Raw genomic sequence first — 18,743 nt, 5'->3', positions numbered from 1 at the left:
TTTAACTATTGCACTACTACAGTAGATGCTATACCTTCTACTTAACAGCAGGAAATCTTTTGTGAAACTGATAAGTAGCACAGAACAAATATCCAGACAGCACGAGGTAACCACCAGTTACTATCAAGTCCCTAGAGCTGAATGAAAAACACCTAACTTAAGAACAGATCATTCACCAGACGTTGCAATTGCTAAAACACACCTTGAGGATGGTTGGTCATTTGTGAATGACTGCAACTCATACAGTGAAAGTTTTTGGGGTCTGTCTTCAAGGGGAGTTGAAGGAAAGCCTTGATGTCTGAAAGTATGATTTTTGGTACGCCTTTTATACCAGTTAAGTTGAAGAATATGGGCTACTGTATTGCTCATAGCTCATAATGGTGGTACTGCAAACTTTGCAAGAAGTTTTTTTTTTTTAATAAACTGGACCAGCTGGATTTTGTGACGTGTTTGCCTGTCTTTGAAGATTAATCCATCAGTGTAAGACATTCTTGGTGGTACATTTTTGTGCCAAAGGTCTGCAATGCATCTGCTGGAGTGGATACTGTAGTGTAGATGTCATCATTTTTTTATCAGTTTCAAAAACAATGTGTGGAAACGTAGGAAGGCAATTGTGGTTACAGAGGATGCCTTTACCACAAAGATTGACATCCATAAGACAGAAGAGTCCCAACTTGAAAAATCCACTTTCTTACATATAGGTCAAAATCTAAACAAGTGAGGAGAGTTTGTTACTTTTGATAAGTCTTCCAACAAAAATCATATTCTGTTGTACTTGCAAACATTTTTCTCCATTGAACTGGAAAAATAATGTACAAGGGTCCATCTGGCAATAATGGAAATGTCTCTTAGGTCCATCAGAAGTTTTATGATATATAGTTCTTCAAAAGAATCACACTTAAGAAATTGTCTAAGTGCAAGATGTGTTGAAATCCATTGCAAAAGCATTTTGCCTCTTTTTACTAAACAGTCCCTTACCTTGAATGAAGGGTTAATGTACAGTAAGTCCAATTGAACATACACAAGTATTTTGCCTACCTAACTTTACCATTTTTGATCAGTGTATGTGAAAGTTTGTATTAAAGTTCTTAGTCTTACTTTGGCTGTAATGAGAAAAACAGGTACACTATTTGTATTTACATACGTACGTAACTTGATACAATGAGCAAGACTTTCGGAGGAATCTGGTTTCTTTTAATAATCATAAAAGCCATCTCTAAGAATGCTCAATTATAACTAAAGTTGCCCATAATTTTCTTTATCTTTGGAGACTTTCAATTTTCTGTGTCAGTCAAATGGAATACATTTTTATTCAGCGAATTGCAAGTCACAGGTGTCATGTTCCACAAAGTACAAATGCTTACTCTCTCTAAAACCATTGCTAAAGACTAGAAATGCAGTATGTTTTTACAGCAATGAAAATTATCATGACAAACTTATTAATCACTAAAACGTTATGTTTCTCTAAAATGATACTTTAAAAATATTCAGTCTAAATTAAATCTATGGACACTTTCCCCTTTTATATATGTAAATGCTATATCATGGCAAGAAAAAGCATGAAAAGTTCCACATACACAAGAGAAAATATGCAAAGTTCTACATACACAAGAAAAAGTATGCAAAGTTCCACATACACAAGAAAAAGTATGCAAAGTTCCACTTACAATGATGTTTTTTCACTGATGAAATCATTTTTCCAACCAATTCGGTTACTTCTAAGGAATTATTCCAAAATCTTCAAAGCTATTAACCAAATATCCTTCACATTAAGAATTAACTACTTCCAAACAATCAATCTACATACTGTTGCTTTATTCTTCTTTCTTCAATGAACCGCAGTTCCCAATCTAAAAATAATGGTACATTAAAGTTAATCTAAAAAATAATGGTACATTAAAGTTAATAAAAGGAACATGAAACACAACAAATGGTAACAAATTTATTTTTCTGTAAATGACACAGGAGTAAAAATAACTGAAACAGAAGAGCTGCAGTAAGGATGAGAAGTGACAGATAGCCAGAATATGGTACATAAAAATGTTCCATCACATATTGATGCTGTAGAAAAGATGTAGGGAAAAAATGCAATGTTATGTATCAAACATAACAGATGGGGCACAAGCAAAACAAAAAAGGAGGAAGTTACTTTTTACATCAAAATGCAGAAGGGCAGCTAATGGTGTTGCGTAGAGTCAGGGGTATGCAGAACATTTCTGCTACCCTAGTGACATGATCATGAAGCTGATATTGATGGCAATGACAAAGGATCAAATCATCAAAAAGTATTAGTAGGGAAGTACCAGGATAGCGACCAATAACCAGATCATGAAGAAAGGTAAGGATGAAAACCAAATGCACAAGACAAATGAGCACAAACAATTTATTAAGCTTATAAACACAAATCATAAATGATGGTCATCATCATCATCACCTTGATTTTATTAAGCATTTTGCCAGATTAAGATAATTTTTTTACAGCTATATCTGTACCAAAAGGAAAAGTAAGTGCAGAATACGATACAGAAATATGCCAATGCCTAATTTTCCAGTTTTCTTGTAAGGCTGCTGAAAAGCTGATCTCTAAGGTTTATGCTACTAATAAAAGTCCTTTCCTGGTTCTCATATTAACTGATTATCTACTACAACTATTAAGAGGAGAATAGGGACTTCTCTTCATTAGTCTGTGGATTGTTGTTGCAATGTCACCTGTGTTGACATCTTCAGTTATCATACTCCTACATACCACACGACCATCATTCATTCTTCTATTGCCTAATGTGTGTTGCCTTATTTTTGACTGTGACTATCATGCTCTCCTTGGTATATAGTATAGTATAACCTAAGTATTGGAACACTTGAGCCTTAATATTTTACATTTTTCCTGATTACTAAATAAAATCCAAGGCTTGGCAGCGTATGTCCTCAACCTTATGTATCTTTCTGCTTTAGGGAATCATCAGAGTCCTTGTAGGTGATATCAAACAGCATCTGAAGCCTTCCCTCTGTCATGTCGTGCCCCTCGCCAATGAAACTCTCCTTCTCAGTCAAGATGGCCTCCTCAGTTGCAATGATCCAGGTCACGAACAGTCTCCTATCACAGTCACTTTGGTCCTGACTATGGCTTCCTTTTTCCTCTATGTTTGACCAGTTGCAGGCCAGATCTGTCCTTACCATAAATTCTTGCTTTTTTTCCTCTATCTTTGGTTGTGAAATTTCTCTTAAAGTTACACTGTCTTTACTGCAGCCTCTATTTCCTAACCTCAATTGTGTCATCACTGATTAGGACCTTTGTCTCCTCCATCCTTAATCACAACCTTTGTATCTAATCTGACTTTGTTGCTTTAATCATACTGGTCCTAACCATGATCCTTGCCTCGTCAATTGTACCTCATTTGTGCAGTGCTAGTCTTTGACTGTAACCCTTCTCTTCATTTCATTATTTTTGAGGGTCAAGTTCTCACCTCCACATCTACTGGAAGGCAACTTTGGTGCAATAGTATCAAATGACCCTACTGATAAGTCAGTGCATAGTATAAACTTTAGCAGCCATTACTAGTGTTCACCCTCTTCAGCTGCCAGTGTCATTGAGCCCATGACTCTACCAACTGAAGCATTGTAAACTTTTCTTTACACTGAATACATCAATAGCATACAGCATCTCCACTATGAGGGTATCTGTTTTGAAGGAAAACTGGAGACTGTTGCTTTCACTAAACTCTGCTTGAGCAGGCACAGTGCAAGAAGTTTCTCCCTACTCATATGAAAGCAGATCGGAAGCCTCAGTATTGGTTCATGCATCCAAGCTCTCCAACTCAGTGCTGAAATGACTCAATGCCCATACATTTTGTTTCATTCACCTTCCTGCTGGTATAGGTACTTTCTCGAAACTATACTAGTACTCTCCTGGCCAAATAAAACATTTAGCAGGTATTTTCCCTGGCATATGCTTCCCCTTGCAAATGAACAGCTGGACCTGTACATCTCCCTTTGGGGAAGCTATGAATTTAATATTAACTATGGTTTCACTTCCATACCAGGGCACACAAAAATTATGGCAATATGTTCCCTGAGACTATGTTTTTAAGATGGTAACTTTGGAAAGATAAAATATCAAAAAATAATTTTATATATAACAAAGCTAATTTTGTTCATACATATGAATCATTTATAAAAGGCAAGAATGTGCAACGAGTTTGTATGTTATATACCAGTGACAGGTTTGTGGTACAACAAATACAAATTATATCATAATGCAAAGCACTGTCTTCACTTCTGCTAAATGACTTAGATACCAATAACACCATGGTAACAAGATAGCAGAAATCTTAATAAGATACTAATGAAATACTGTCAAACTTGGAAATTAGCAGTTTACAATGATTTAATTATAAAAAAATGCAGAGGCCTTCATAGCTCTTGCTGAAGAACAAACCAGCACCTCTAACAGATGCTCTCTCAAGAGATGGAATGTCATTTATACTATTTATAAATGGCCAATTGAGGGATGCCCAAAAGCTGACCATCAACCATCCCACCACGCATCTATCTTACAACCTTTAACAATTATTCAGAGGAATATGACATTGTCAGTCACCTTTGTGCATTTAAAAATAATATCCCACCAATAAATACTTTCATGGGAAAGCTTCAAAACCATATGGCACCAACTTTGACAACAAAAAATGCATTGCTGGCACTAAACCTGTTCTCTTAGCCCACCTACCCAGTAGTTAAACAAGTCTACTTCAATCATACCGGGATCATCATCCCACAACACAGATATACCAACGATACAGCCTCCTGGAAATTAAGACATATTGCTAGACTGTAAGCTTTGAGCTGGAGCTATGTTAAAAGCATACTAACACCAGCTAATCAAAATTTGAGAAGCAGACATACTACCAATCAATCTATTTGAGGAGAACACCAAAATCACCTCTGTAATACTGTACTTGTAATATGTACTGATACCAGTGTAACCTTAACTTAAACAGCATTTCTCTGTGACCACAATTAGTTTATTTGGATACTGCAAATTAAAATAACAAGGCCATCAATTCATTTTTCTAGATTTACAAGTGAAAACTGGAGCAACATAAAGTTGAACAGGTTGAACAACTAAGCAGAGAGGACAAGATTAAAAATTCAACACAGCTGGGGACATTGCGAAGAACCTCTTGCACCATCTACAGGTGCTGCTCCCCAAGGAACGCTATGAAGGAAATCTTCACATGCATCAAGACTAGATGCCTCTACATGAAACATATTTAAAAGTAAACAAGTAAACTAAGAATCCTACACTTTGTTTTTTTACATTCCATCCGGTTAGTTTTCTTGGATCCCCTACAACCTGAAGAGAAAACAGTAAGATATAGAAGACTCTTTATAACTGTTAATGTTATCCTACAGTCAATACACACAGGGACTGGGTCATACGGGCTATTCAGAAATATCAATGGATTAAACAGAAGATAAAATCAACATACAGATGGATAATGAATAAACATATTTAAAGGCTCAGAAAACAGTACTTTAAGTAGTATTAAAACTTCTTTTAAACTTATGGACACTAGCATCAATAACACTTCCATACAATCCTACTTTCATAATAAAGGGAATCAATGGCCTTTAGCACTAAGCATTGTGACACTTTGGAACCTCAAAGATTATGGATGTTGGCATTATGAAAAGTAAGTAGCATGTACTACTACTTTTCAAATGCACTGCTGGTGTAAATTTGGGAGTTCCCTGTTAAACCATAGAGTTTATGGCATGTGGCTCAAAAACACATCCTCTGATGATGGCTTAAATTAAGATTTCTATTCAGCACTTTTACATAAATGATGAAGATCCCAGGAGGCTTCCGACATTTAGTGGTTCCAATGTGCAAAGAGCATTATCATATTCATCTCTGTCAAGTCATGAAGGCTAATAAAAAAGTGTCCTTCCTGACATCATTAGATTACATGACCTTTAAATGTGAAAAAGAAAGCTCTGAGTTGAATGTAGAGAACAAGTATCAAGAGTATAACATCAATATTCATATAAATTAAGCTTGGTTGTCTATACAAAGCAAACCATGTGGCAGTATGAGATGGGCAAATTCAGAGTTTTAGGCTAAGGCCCCACCGAATCCGTCGCGGCGCGTCGCGTGCGTCTAACACGGCTACGCGTTTTGTGCGTTTCGATCAACTGTTATGTATTCAAAACACGAGTGGCCCCACACGGCGCATGAGCGTGCGTGGCGTCAGGTGCGTTACCGGACTAGACGCACAAGGAACAAAACATTTTGTTTTTAGCCGCACGTTGGAACGTGCGTCTTCCGCATGAAGGAAGAAAATTGTGGTAGACCTAAAACAACCTGCATTTGAACCACCTGCCCAACTTTGAGTTATAATCAAATGTGATGATTGTTTTGTGGTTATGATAAAGGATTAAAGTATTTTTTTTATTATAGTCTAATGGATACATTTATGTAAATATCTTTGTTTCAGAAGTTCCTGTATCAAAGTGTTCAGTTCACACACAATTCTACGTATCTTAATTTTTGTATTAAATGAAATAAAGTGCAACTTTAATTTCGAAATCAGTAATCCTTCCCTCAGAGTTACTACACTACAAGTTTCTTACGTTAATAATTATCTTCTGTATTTGTATCAAATTTTGATAATCGAGATATAATGCCCTAGTGAATTAAGTCAAAGGTTTTCGGCGGCATCCGACAATATTAAAAAAAAACTTGTCTGGACGCTATCGTAACTTATGAAAGTTTTGCTCATTCTCCACTCTTTGCTCATCTAAAGTTATGTCATAAGTCCAGATTTTCCTACTGTTCAACGCCTCTAATTTGGTTGACAGCACCGAGTCAGGAAAACCTCGCGCTCTCCCTTCATAACGGCAACTACTGCTGAAGTTTGAATTGTCCGTCTTATAACCGTCACTGTGTCTGGTGGGCCACACTCGCAGAAGACGGAAGACGCTTGTAGACGGATAGCCCGTGTTGCACGCACGCCACGCGCCGCGCCGGATTCGGTGGGGCCTTAGCCTTAGGTTTTTGCTGAAGTTAACCTGATACTCCATTTCAGGTCTCTAATATGCTACCAACAACTTCATTTCACATGATAAAAGTACCACATGACTTCCAAAATAGCAGCATTATCTGCACACTACATTACCTGTATCTATGATTTTTTTTTTTTTTATCAAAAATTATGTCAAAAAAGAAGACATAAACAAGAAAGGTGCCAGACCACTCTTATAAAAAATTACGACAATAATGAAGACTAAAAACAAGAAAGGTACCAGACCACTACTCAGTGCATACGCCAGAAAGGTCATATAAGGCTCACAAAAACAAGCCTAAAGGCAGCACCAATACTGATTTGAATTAGTCCTGAATTATATCATCATAAAGGCTGTCAGGAGTAGGATAAGTAGTTAGATGTTGTCATAATGGCTCTCTACATGCAAGAAACACATTCTAAAAGGGAGACCACTGTAAGGATAGAAATAGTAGGTAACTTATAAAATGCCTTTGTACAACTCTTCAGATAAGGCACCATGTTCCATAATAGGATAAAAGCTACTTAGGTGATGAGAATGATAAAACTATCTGGGTTTGGTTTTGGTTTGTATGGTGTTTTTACACTGTATGAAACCAGCGGTTATTTAGCAACGGGACCAACGGCTTTACATGAATTCCGAACCACGTCGAGAGTGAACTTCTATCGCCAGAAATACACATCTCTAACTCAATCGAATGCCCGAGCATTGAACTTGCGGCCACCATACCGATCACACCACTGAGGCTCTAGCTGGGTTTGGTGAATTCACCCCTGGTATCTATCTAAAATATATATGGGAAAGCCTGTCTGGATATTCTCCACCCCAAATGTGTATGTTATCTGAAGTATGTGTACAGCCATTTCAATATCACTTAAACACAGAGTAAATTTAGTAAGAAAAGCCTCAAGATGACTGGTTCTTAGGGAGAGGCATATCAAATGAAAACATCTTCAAGGACCTTACAGAGTAGCTACTATGTTTTGTCCTTATAGTGACGGTAGAGTTTTGAAGCTTCTTTATTGTTGAAAAATAAAAATAATAAAAAAACACTTTTATATGCACTTGACTGTAAACACAAGAATAAAAAACAGAAAGGAAGAAGGCAAAAGCACAAATGGTACATATTCATCTAATGCCTCTAAATAGTGATGGCACCTCGTCACAAAATACAGTAGTCAAAACCTAGGAAATATCATGAACCAACAACAATAGTCATACAGTAATTACTGCCAACTGATCACTCCCTGAAGTTCATCAAACTTGTGTATAACAACTTTGATAACATAGGTAAAGAGGAAGAAACAGCGTAAAGTACGTACTCACTTGGTAGCCAAGATATAATTTCTATAAATACACTATAGGTGAATGCATGCCAGTAGATATGTACATGCATCATGTAGTTTCATACAAATATTTATACTTTACATAAATATAGTCAAACCTCAATTGCGTACGCCCTGGTTTTTGTACAACTCGGTTTTGTAGACTTTTTCTGAAAAATTTTTGTTTTTGACTTGGGTTTCATACATAATCTTCAGATTTCGTACACCAGAAAACGCTCCTTCCAGGGCCCACCTCATGTCTAGGCCCCAAACAGAGAGCCCAACACAGGATATCTTGTTTTTCTCTCGTGACCAACTTCTACTTTTGTGTTCACTGTTTTTTGTACCTTTTTTTTTTAGTGCAACTGCTAAATAAGCCATCATGGGACCAAAGAAAGTTCCAAATGTCAGCCCTTTTGTAAAAGTGGCAAGAAACACTATAGAATTCAAGAAAGAGCTTGTAGCAAAGTGTTGGAGGGTGTTGCATGCTGATCTCAGTAAGAAAATGCCAACAAGGGCTGCTGTTAGTGAACAGCAGAAGCTGGTTTGTAAAATTCAAAAAGCAAACGGGCATACATAATGTGACTACTTCAGTGATTAAGGACAGTTTTGCAAAGCGGAGTGATGTATAAGATTTTTGTGGAGAGTTATCATCCAACAAAGACAACTGTAATCTGTATCTCCAACATCTTAATGATAACGTGTTCCACTTTAGGCAAATTTTAAAGAGATGCCAGAAAACAAATGTCTCTGGACAGTTTTATTGTACTACAGGGGTCCGTGACCTCTCAAGCTTGTCCTAGTGCCAGTAAAAAAACAAAGAGGCTAAGTAACCCTAGACAGTGCCAGTAAAAAATGAAGAGGAGAATTAACCCCAGATAGGTCCTTGATACCTGAAGTCCTTCTGGAGGGGGGTTCCTCTTCCAAACAATGACCTCTCCTCCTCCCTCCCCCCTTCTCTACACCTTCCATACACTTACAAGTCTTCCATAATGGTAAGAGTGATGTTAAATGTATGACATCTCTAGATGCCCATTTGTCCCACTGAAGGATCTGAATCTCTAGTGAGAAAAGAAAATTAACCAAAGGCACAGCTATAGAGGCTGGATGGTTAGGTAGGAGGATAACAGTAAAATTACAAGGTAGGTGAAACAGAAAAATCTGCTTTGCTAAGTTGGTCTATTCCACTTTTATCGGCCATTATGGGGTGATTAGAATCTGAGGTCTGTTTGTTGTATGAAAATCACATTTGTCAACCCTGTAACATAATACTGGTCTATGGTAACTTTTGTATAACTTTTATTTGAGATCAAAGTGGAACTTACCTGCAAGAGCTAGCAGTGGAACGTCAAGCCAACTTTTTCCAACAGATACCTTACTTCAGTTTGAAAATAAATGTTGCAGCAAATAAGATTTTCAATGCTCAGTGACAGCCTCAAACATGGTTCCTCTAAAAACACATCAGCATTTTACTAGAGATCCTGTTAATTAGAAAAGCACTATTATCAATTCAACTAACTTTTTACTCTTTCAAACCAAAGATTTTCAGCTGTAAACAGAAAGACATTTGAGGAAAGATGTTTACAAAACTAATGAAAACTTGTATTCAAGCAAAGCTTCTAAACACATAAACAATACCAACACAATCATAACTATGATAAAGTACACCTTACTAATGACTATAAAATACAAAGCTTACCATCCGCTACATCAGAATAGGCTTGATACATAAATCACAAATGTGGATCCTTGAACGAAGCACTTTTTCTCCAAAAGATTTAACAGATGCTCCCAAGTAGTACACTGAAGCATTAGAGTCAACCAAGCTCTATCCAATTTCTTGAATGTTGGGTCTTCAAGCAATGAAATGTCACCATTCTGGTCATCTGTAAATTTAGACTAAATAAATAAATTACCCTTCGGAAAAGAAAACAAGGAAAAACATACGTATACAGTAAATGGTTTATTGTTCTAATATGATGACCAAGTAATCACTGTTATGCAAAATATAAAAATATCAATAATAAGAGCAGCAGCCTCTGATTCTCTACTGATGGCAGAGATGCTGCAATTAGTACCAACCAAAATATAATGGTTAATTTATGTGCTTCACTAAAAGCTAACAGCATTCTGAAAATTTACTGGAGAAAAGCATGCTAGCATGCAGGCAAGAAAAACAATTTAATCATACATAAAATAGTTTAACAAGAAAAATGAACACCAGTTCAAATATTAATAATACAATTTACAATTCAGTTCCAACATGGATGGTTACATTCTGCCATAGAGGCATGTAATTTCATCTCAGATTTCAACTGTTTCTAAACTGTAAATTGTACAGCATAAAGATGCATGGTATCCACTTTATACATCTTTCACTGGCAAAGTGTTCTCAAAACCATTAAGGTGTCACTAAACCTTGCTACTTCTTTTCCTAAATTATTTCTTAACACCAACCACTCAATTCAATTACATTCCCAAATTGTTCCATTTGCTTTCATTATAACTTTATTCATTATTATAACCACAGCTAAAATTGTTCATGATTTCTTAAAACATTTTATGCTTAAATAAAGGATGAAGAATGACTTAGGGATAGAAAAAACATTTAGGAATAGAACATAATATCCCCCCCCCGCAAAAAAAAGGGATTTTGAGAACATAAAACACACTATGTACTGTACATATTTACTACAAGATTCCACATTAGGCCGAATCATGATCTTTGGCTGCAAGATGAGGAACAAGAGCAATGTCATCTTTATGGTAACTTGTTACACTTAAGTAAATCCAAATTACAAGATGACAAAGTATGCAGGAAAACATTCCTCACAATTTCAATGGATTTTCCTCTTCTTAATAAATAATTACAACACTGAAACCTTGTTCTTTTGCAGATGCAAATACTACATTTATTATATTTTTCTATTACATGGCCTATCCACATGAATCTATCATTTTTGTTCATCTGCTAAGTATGTCCCAGGCTTCAATACCAAACACTAGACTAATCTGGCCTTTGCCTGGAAAGTTCCAACTAAAAGCTATAAGTTGCAGATATCTAACATGGCTAAGGCTGCTCTTCATCAAACACAAAAACCATACTATATTTTTTTCTGTTGTTTATCCATTTTTTATGATTTTTGGTCACTACTGGTGGTTTTTGCATTTTCATTACACCTAGGGTAAATGACCGAGTGGCAGAATAGCGGCCACCAATCCCAAAATGTGACCACCTTCCCGAAAAAGTACTTGAATTCACTGCCATGAGCATTGGTTAGGTAAGAGTTGTGGTCCATCCTGGCGGCACACCGAGAGAGACCTCTATACGTTCCTCTTAATACCTAATTCAAGAGCTTTTTCAGGATGTGGCCGCGTTCTGAGAGGTGACTGCTAGCCTATGTCACCATTCGGTCGTTTACACCTATACTCTGTTTTTTTTCATCTGTCCATCCGCTTGTGGTGTTTTTGTATGGTAACACTGCGTCCCGGGCTTTAGATAGTTACGCAATGTGTAAGTTTTAGGTAAATAAAAGGATATCTGGGTGTACATTTGCCACTGAAAAGTGTTTTAATAATTTACTGTATGCGAATTACACCGTTAATATTCGAAATAGGATATTATTATAATCGTTGAATGTAAGCTGAATGCAACTAGGTATCTAAAGCCCGAGACGCAGTGTTACCATACAAAAACACCAGGCATGGACAGGATGGACAGTGGAGAGTATAGGTATCTGACAAATACCTAGTAGTATGGGGCAACAGTGAGGAACCTGAGTTTTTGGTGGGATAAACCAAAAGCAAGTGAACCAATACAACAGTAGGTGTAAATTATGAAAAAAAAGAAAAATGAAAGGTCGAGAAATATAGTAGGAACTTAGTACCTAGCTAGGTAGGTTAGCCTAGTGGGTATTAGGGTACCTATACTCTGTTTTTTTTCATCTGTCCATCCGCCTGTGGTGTTTTTGTATGGTAACACTGCGGCCCGGGCTTTAGATAGTTACATTCAGCTTACATCAACTTTATTAAATAATATCCTATTTCAAATATTAACGGTGTAATTCGCATACAGTAAATTATTAAAACACTTTTCAGTTGCAAATGCACACCCAGATATCCTTTTATTTACCTAAAACTTACAAATAGCGTAACTATCTAAAGCCCGGGACGCAGTATTAGCATACAAAAACACCACAGGCGGATGGACAGATGAAAAAAAACAGAGTATAGGCTACTAGGTAGTCCACTTGACAGCTTAGCCTAAAACTTCTCAGTTTCATTACCTATTTTCTACACTTGGCTGCATGTTACCATTTGCGAATAGGTCTCCAAAGAACAGTCTCAAAGAAGGCGGATTTAAGCTAAAAAGTGTAGTAGTAGTATGTGGGTGGGATATGCCTTGAAACGCCTCCCTTCGCTTTTATTCCTCCTTTGTTTGTGTTTGCTTTGTTGAGCTTCTTCTCTCTGAAATACCAATTTCTTTTATAAAATCTTTCCTATTCTCACTTCCTCCCTCATTAGTACTACCAATAAGATTATATTTGCTACTAATTCCTCTTTATTTTCTTGTATGGTTGCTGCATAAAGCTATATCTATTTCTAATTTCATTGTATGCTGGACAGTAAAGTAAGAAATGTTCTAAATTTTCATTTTGTTCCTCACAGTATAAACATTTTGTATCTTCTCCTTTTATCCTATTTCTATCATTTAATCCTAGTATACCTAGTCTGGCCCTACTGATCAGCATTGTTTTTTCAGTGTTATCATACCAGATTTTTTCTCTTATGCTTTCTTTATATTTTCTGTAGATTCTTAATGTTGACTTTTTGCCAAATCATTCATTTCTTTCTGCCATATTTTTCTGTCCCCCAATTGTTTATTATTTCTCTTAACTGTTTGTCTTTAACTGCTTCAATTTTACTTAAGTTTATGTTTAGTTCTTTCATATACTCTTTTACTTGCATTATCCAGGGGGTTTTTTTTCTTTTTTTGTTTTCAATACTGATTCCATTGTTATCTCATATAGGAGCCTATTTCCACCATTCTTTAGTGTATGTTTCAGGTAGAAAAGTTTATTCTTGATATCTCTAGATTGGCAGGAAGAGGCCGGCCCTATTTCAGATCTTAACGCACAACTTGCTGTGTAACTTGGCGCTTTCAATATTGCTCTGTATACTTTATTATCTATCTTCTGCAATTCATTTATTGTTTTCCTGTCAAGTTTTATGACTTCCATCGCATACATGAATGAAGGCATCGCTAGTCCTTTCCAGTACAATTTTCCTATTTTTACCCTGCTACAGCTTTTATTGATGACTGCATTAGCCATATTTGCCATCTGCTTTGCTTTAATTTGGGCCCTTTTTATCTGTTCTCTGAAGCAGTCTTTCATGTTGTTGATTGTTACTCCTAGGTATTTAATATTCTTAACTATTTTTATTCCTTCTATGTGTTCCATATTCTCCACATCATCGATACTGTACCAGTCGTTGTATATTAGTATGTTACTCTTGTCCTTGTTTATGCTTAGGCCACATTCACTTGCGATTTCCATAAGGGTTTTTATTGATTTTGTTATTTCTTCTAGTGTGTGCCCTAGTATTAATTTGTCGTCTGCATATAGTAGTGCCACTATCCTTATTACTTAATTTCTGAAACCTTCTGTTGTATTTTCTAATTTTTCTGTTATCAAGTACGTTATAATAGAAAGAATATGGTTGAGCCATTGCATCCCTGTATTATTCCATTGGTTACGTTTAGTTCTTTTTGTTCTGTATTGTTAAGGCATAGGCTTGTTACGTCATTTGTATATATCTTTGCAACTGTATTTATTACTTCTGCATGTAGTCTGTATTTCATCATGACCTCAATGAGCTTTTTCCTATTAACCGAGTCAAATGCTTTTTGGAAGTCTATTGATACTACAAATAATGGGTCCTTTCTTCTGTAGTCTCTTGTATGCAGTATGTAAGATATATAAATTATCGATTCCTCTCCTTTGTGCGGTAAAGCCTGATTGTAGTTCATTCATTTTTCCTATATTTCTAAAATGTTTTTCTATTTTGGTTCTCAGGATCCCCATGAAAGATTTTATATGATGCATTTGTTAGAGCAATTGGCCTTAGATCTTTGACTGTGGGGTTTTGTTTTTTGGGCGTAAGTGTTGTTTTTGACTTAAACCAGCTTTTCTGCGTTTTTCCTGCCCTTCAGTATGTTATTTAAACATTCTTCCAATTCTTTTTGAAGGTTGTTACTTTGTAATAGTAATTTGAACAGTACTGGCTTCATTCCATCTGGTCCTGGTGCTATATTTGTCTAATTCATTTTTCTCAAGTTGTTTTATTTTTTACATCTTCTTCTGTTATGTTGATTTCTTCCATGGTCTGATCTCTGTCTCTGTTGAGTCTACACTCCATGCATATGTTCCCTTAAAGATATATGGCATTTCATCTGCTGTCCTAATCTTTTCACTATTTCTTCCATGTCATGTTTGTACTGTTCTTTCTTGCTTTCATTCCTATCTCTCCTATTTTGTTTCTTCTTTTTGGTATAATTGTTTCCCAGAATTCTTTTACCAGCTCTTTTCCCTAGGGTTTCGTCCTTCAATCTCCTTGCTTATTTTCATCGAATATTCTTATCCATTCTTTTTCTGATGTGGTCTTTTCCTCTCAGCATGTCTATATATTCCCAGATTTTCCTGTGTCTGTTTTTTTATCATTCATTATCTCATTTCTAATCTTTTCTTCATAATCTTTCATATGCTTTCTTTATATTATCTGTACTTTTTGTTTTTGTTTATTTTAAGATATGCTTCTTCATAGTATCTTTTTTCTTCTATTCTTTGTGGCTTTCCTTTTTAATTTGTTATATACCCTTCTTTGGCATATTTTCTTTCTTTATTTCTTCGTTGACCCATACTGGTTCTATTTCTTCTTGCTTTCCTGTCTTTAACCTTCTTTTGATTATCTTCTCTAAGTATTTGTTTTTGCTCACTCATTGTTTCTTCCTACTGGGTTAGATCTCCTTTTCTGTCTTGTTGGCTTACTTTAAACTCTATATATTCAAGGTATTTCCTGGTAGACTCTTCTGTAACTTTCAAATATTTGATTTCTTTTGTTTCATTTCTGCAATGTTTTCCTTACTTTAGTGTTCATTTGAATTGGACCTTTATGAGGTGATGGTCTGATAGATCATATTCATATTTTCCCTCGTCTATCTCCATACATTCATATTTTTTTATACATATTTTGGTTGACTAGGGCAAAGTCTATAGCACTGTTCTGATCTCCTCTACTCCAGGTTATCTCTCCTTTGCAGCTGGGATCTCCATTTAATAGCGTTTAGGTCATATTTTTTTTCCATTAGGTCCATAACATATTTTCCATTTTGATCAAGTTTCTTGTGTCCCTATGAAACCTAAGTGCCCATTGAAATCCCCAAGGACTATCATAGCAGGTCTGTGGATTTTCTCTATGGCTACATGTAAGGCACTTATTATTTGTTTATTTCTTTCTTTATCACTAGTTGACATGTAGACCAGAATTATGTTGAATATTGTTGTTCTATAGTTAACCTTTACTATTAGAATGTCTTTCTGTTCCAACTTTTCTTTTTCTATCTGGATCTCTCCTTTGGTTCTATACATTATTAGTTGGCCTCCTCCTTTGGTGTCGTCTTCATCTCTCATTGAGTCTACCACTCTGAGCTTGTTGGGAATAGTAATTTTTGCTGTTTAAGGTTTGTTTCTGTGATGCACATAATTGTGTTTTCTTTTGTTATTTCCACTAGCTCGATTATTTTTGCTTTTGTTTTGTCAGTCCTTGGGTGTTTATAAGCTTTATTTCAAGATTTCTGATAGATCTTCTGTCTTGCTCACTAATTTTTCACTTTCTCTATTTACAAAATTGCTTCTACCGTCTAACCATTTATCTATCTTTTGCAAACCACTTTTTTCTTCTAGGTCTAATAGGTAGTCTAAGATTGTTACTGAAGTTACTTCCTTCACCTACCTGCCCTAAACCAATTTCCCTTCTTCTACTTCCTTCCTCAGAGCTCTTTTAACATTACTACTATACCATACTACCTATATTCTATTTTCTCCTAAATCTAATTTATTTACACTCATAAAAAAATTGAAAAATTATTACTCCCTATCTCTAAATTATTTACAATTCTATCTACTTTCACATTTTCCTACTCTAACTCATTTACACTTCTAACAATTATTTTGTTTTCTAGCTATCTATATTCCCTGGATTTCCTTTTTAGAGCATTCTAGTCGTCTGAAAGTTTTCTCTTCTCTTCAGCTCTCCCTTACTTATGAACCATCCTTCCTCTTTGTTATCCTGCTTTTTCTTTAAATCAGATCTTAATATATTAGCCATTCTAGGTTACCTGTCTTAACTAGCCTACCTACGTGCATGTCCTAGAGTACGTCTAACTTTGCTACACACGTGGTACAACTCTGCCTAGGTTAGTTAAGTAGTTAGTGACATTTAAAGTAAGGCCTAAGAGTATGTGAACCGATTCACATCTTGATTCATTCTTAACAAATATCTTTAAGCAATATTTAAGCTAAATCAGAACTATGCTTACGTTTTCGGATTTTCATAGTTGTACTCGTAGTAGTATTAGCAGTAGTTTTATTTGCTAACCATCACCTACAACGGCTCCTGTTTCTGTCTTGTTCCCTGAGCAATTCTTTATTTGTGTGATTTCTTAATTGTTGCTTGTAGTTTCAGTATATTCCTTTCGTTTTTAATTCCCTCTCTACACAGACATATAAAGGAGAAAATAATAAGTATGATTTCGTTCTTTCATTCATGATATGACTGTTGCACGAATCAGAATCTACTAAGCTGAAGTAGTAGGAATTGTAAATTTTCGATTTTTCCTCTATTTGGTAAACAATCTTTGCATAATATATCATTTACCTCTAACGTATTTAATCTGACTCTTCCTACTTGGATTTTTTAATCTCATTTTGAATTTCCTATAGCATCACGAGGGTAGCATGTTTCCTCTTTCGTCGTATTTTTTTTCTTCTTCTTCACTGTTTTCATATAGTTCCATCTTCTTTGGATGTGGATCTCCAACCTTTTGATATAATCCGTTGAGAATAGGTTTCTGATGAAGGGGTACGACCTACAGCAAACAACATACGAGTATACTAGTGTTTTCAGCACTATATATTTGATTGATTGTCTGGATTTGTAACTTTTATTTATTTCTTAGTTAACACCATAATTTCTATAACATCCATAAAAATTAGGAATGCTGCACATTTCCAACATAGCCTCCCTAACACGATAGGCTACAACGTTTAAATATGAAGGAATCTGCAATTTTTTTACGAAAACAGATGAAACATGGCAATAATGCGATCTTTATCGTGATATGAGGCTTTTTATAATAACCCCGGCCACTACATGGTATTTACTTTTAAAATTGTTATAAGTAAGACAGTTCATTAGGAAGTTATATTCTATTTTTAACCATATGGTTGACATTCTATATCGCCCCCTTCATATGTGCCGTATTATAATGTATCCATGCTAGACCTTGTCATTATTGCTGATGTCACTGACAAGTATTGATTCTGTAACGCTTGCTTGCTCTCTCTCTCTCTCTCTCTCTCTCTCTCTCTCTCTCTCTCTCTCTCTCTCTCTCTCTCGTCAGGCTATGGTATTTCTACAGGGAGTGCTATTTTCATTTCGGTTTCTAGTGTAGCACAATATAAAATCATGTCAAGTCAAATATCATTTCGAGTTCAATGACTCTCATATTTCTGACCTAACTCAAAATCAGTCAATGTTCCGTGTGTTTCACCAGTGCTTCAAGTATCATAACAAAAATTGTTCGCAGATTGTTAAATTCTTCCATGGCTCACATGAACTTTTGTAGTACTACTAATTTCAAAGTACACACTAAAACGCAGATCCCATGAAATTCCACTTTCCGCCCTATTTTTTCAGGTTGGCATGTCTGCATTTGAAATCCCGAATCGATCAGATTGGCCTACCATGTAAACATTGTGTGTGTGTGTGCTTTCTATTTTAGAGATTTTTTTTAGTAAATGATTATTGAACAATCTTATTGCTTAGAATAAAAAAGCCACTTCCTCCTCACGACCACTGAACATCCAAAAAGTACAGAAAAAACAAGGAAAAAATGACAGTTTGACTGAAGTTTATGTTTTAATCGAGAAACAAACGTGACAGGGGGGTGATGACTTTATCGCTTGGAATAAAGATGCCACTGCCTTTTCACGATCGTTGAAAATCCAAAAAAAAAAAAAACAAAAAAAAAAAAAAAAAAAAAAAAAAAACATGACAGACGGGTTGATGACT

The 18,743-nt window shown here is 35.6% G+C and overlaps 1 pseudogene; it reads right to left on the bottom strand.

The window, feature by feature from the left end:
• Positions 1–18,743, bottom strand: part of LOC135200003 (CTP synthase 1-like) — a 155,460-nt pseudogene that overhangs the window by 30,296 nt on the left and 106,421 nt on the right.

Source organism: Macrobrachium nipponense, chromosome 26, assembly GCF_015104395.2.
Source record: "Macrobrachium nipponense isolate FS-2020 chromosome 26, ASM1510439v2, whole genome shotgun sequence".
NCBI classification, from domain to species: domain Eukaryota; kingdom Metazoa; phylum Arthropoda; class Malacostraca; order Decapoda; family Palaemonidae; genus Macrobrachium; species Macrobrachium nipponense.
The sequence above is the reverse complement of the archived record's forward strand: the minus strand, read 5'-3'. Positions and strand labels throughout refer to the sequence as shown.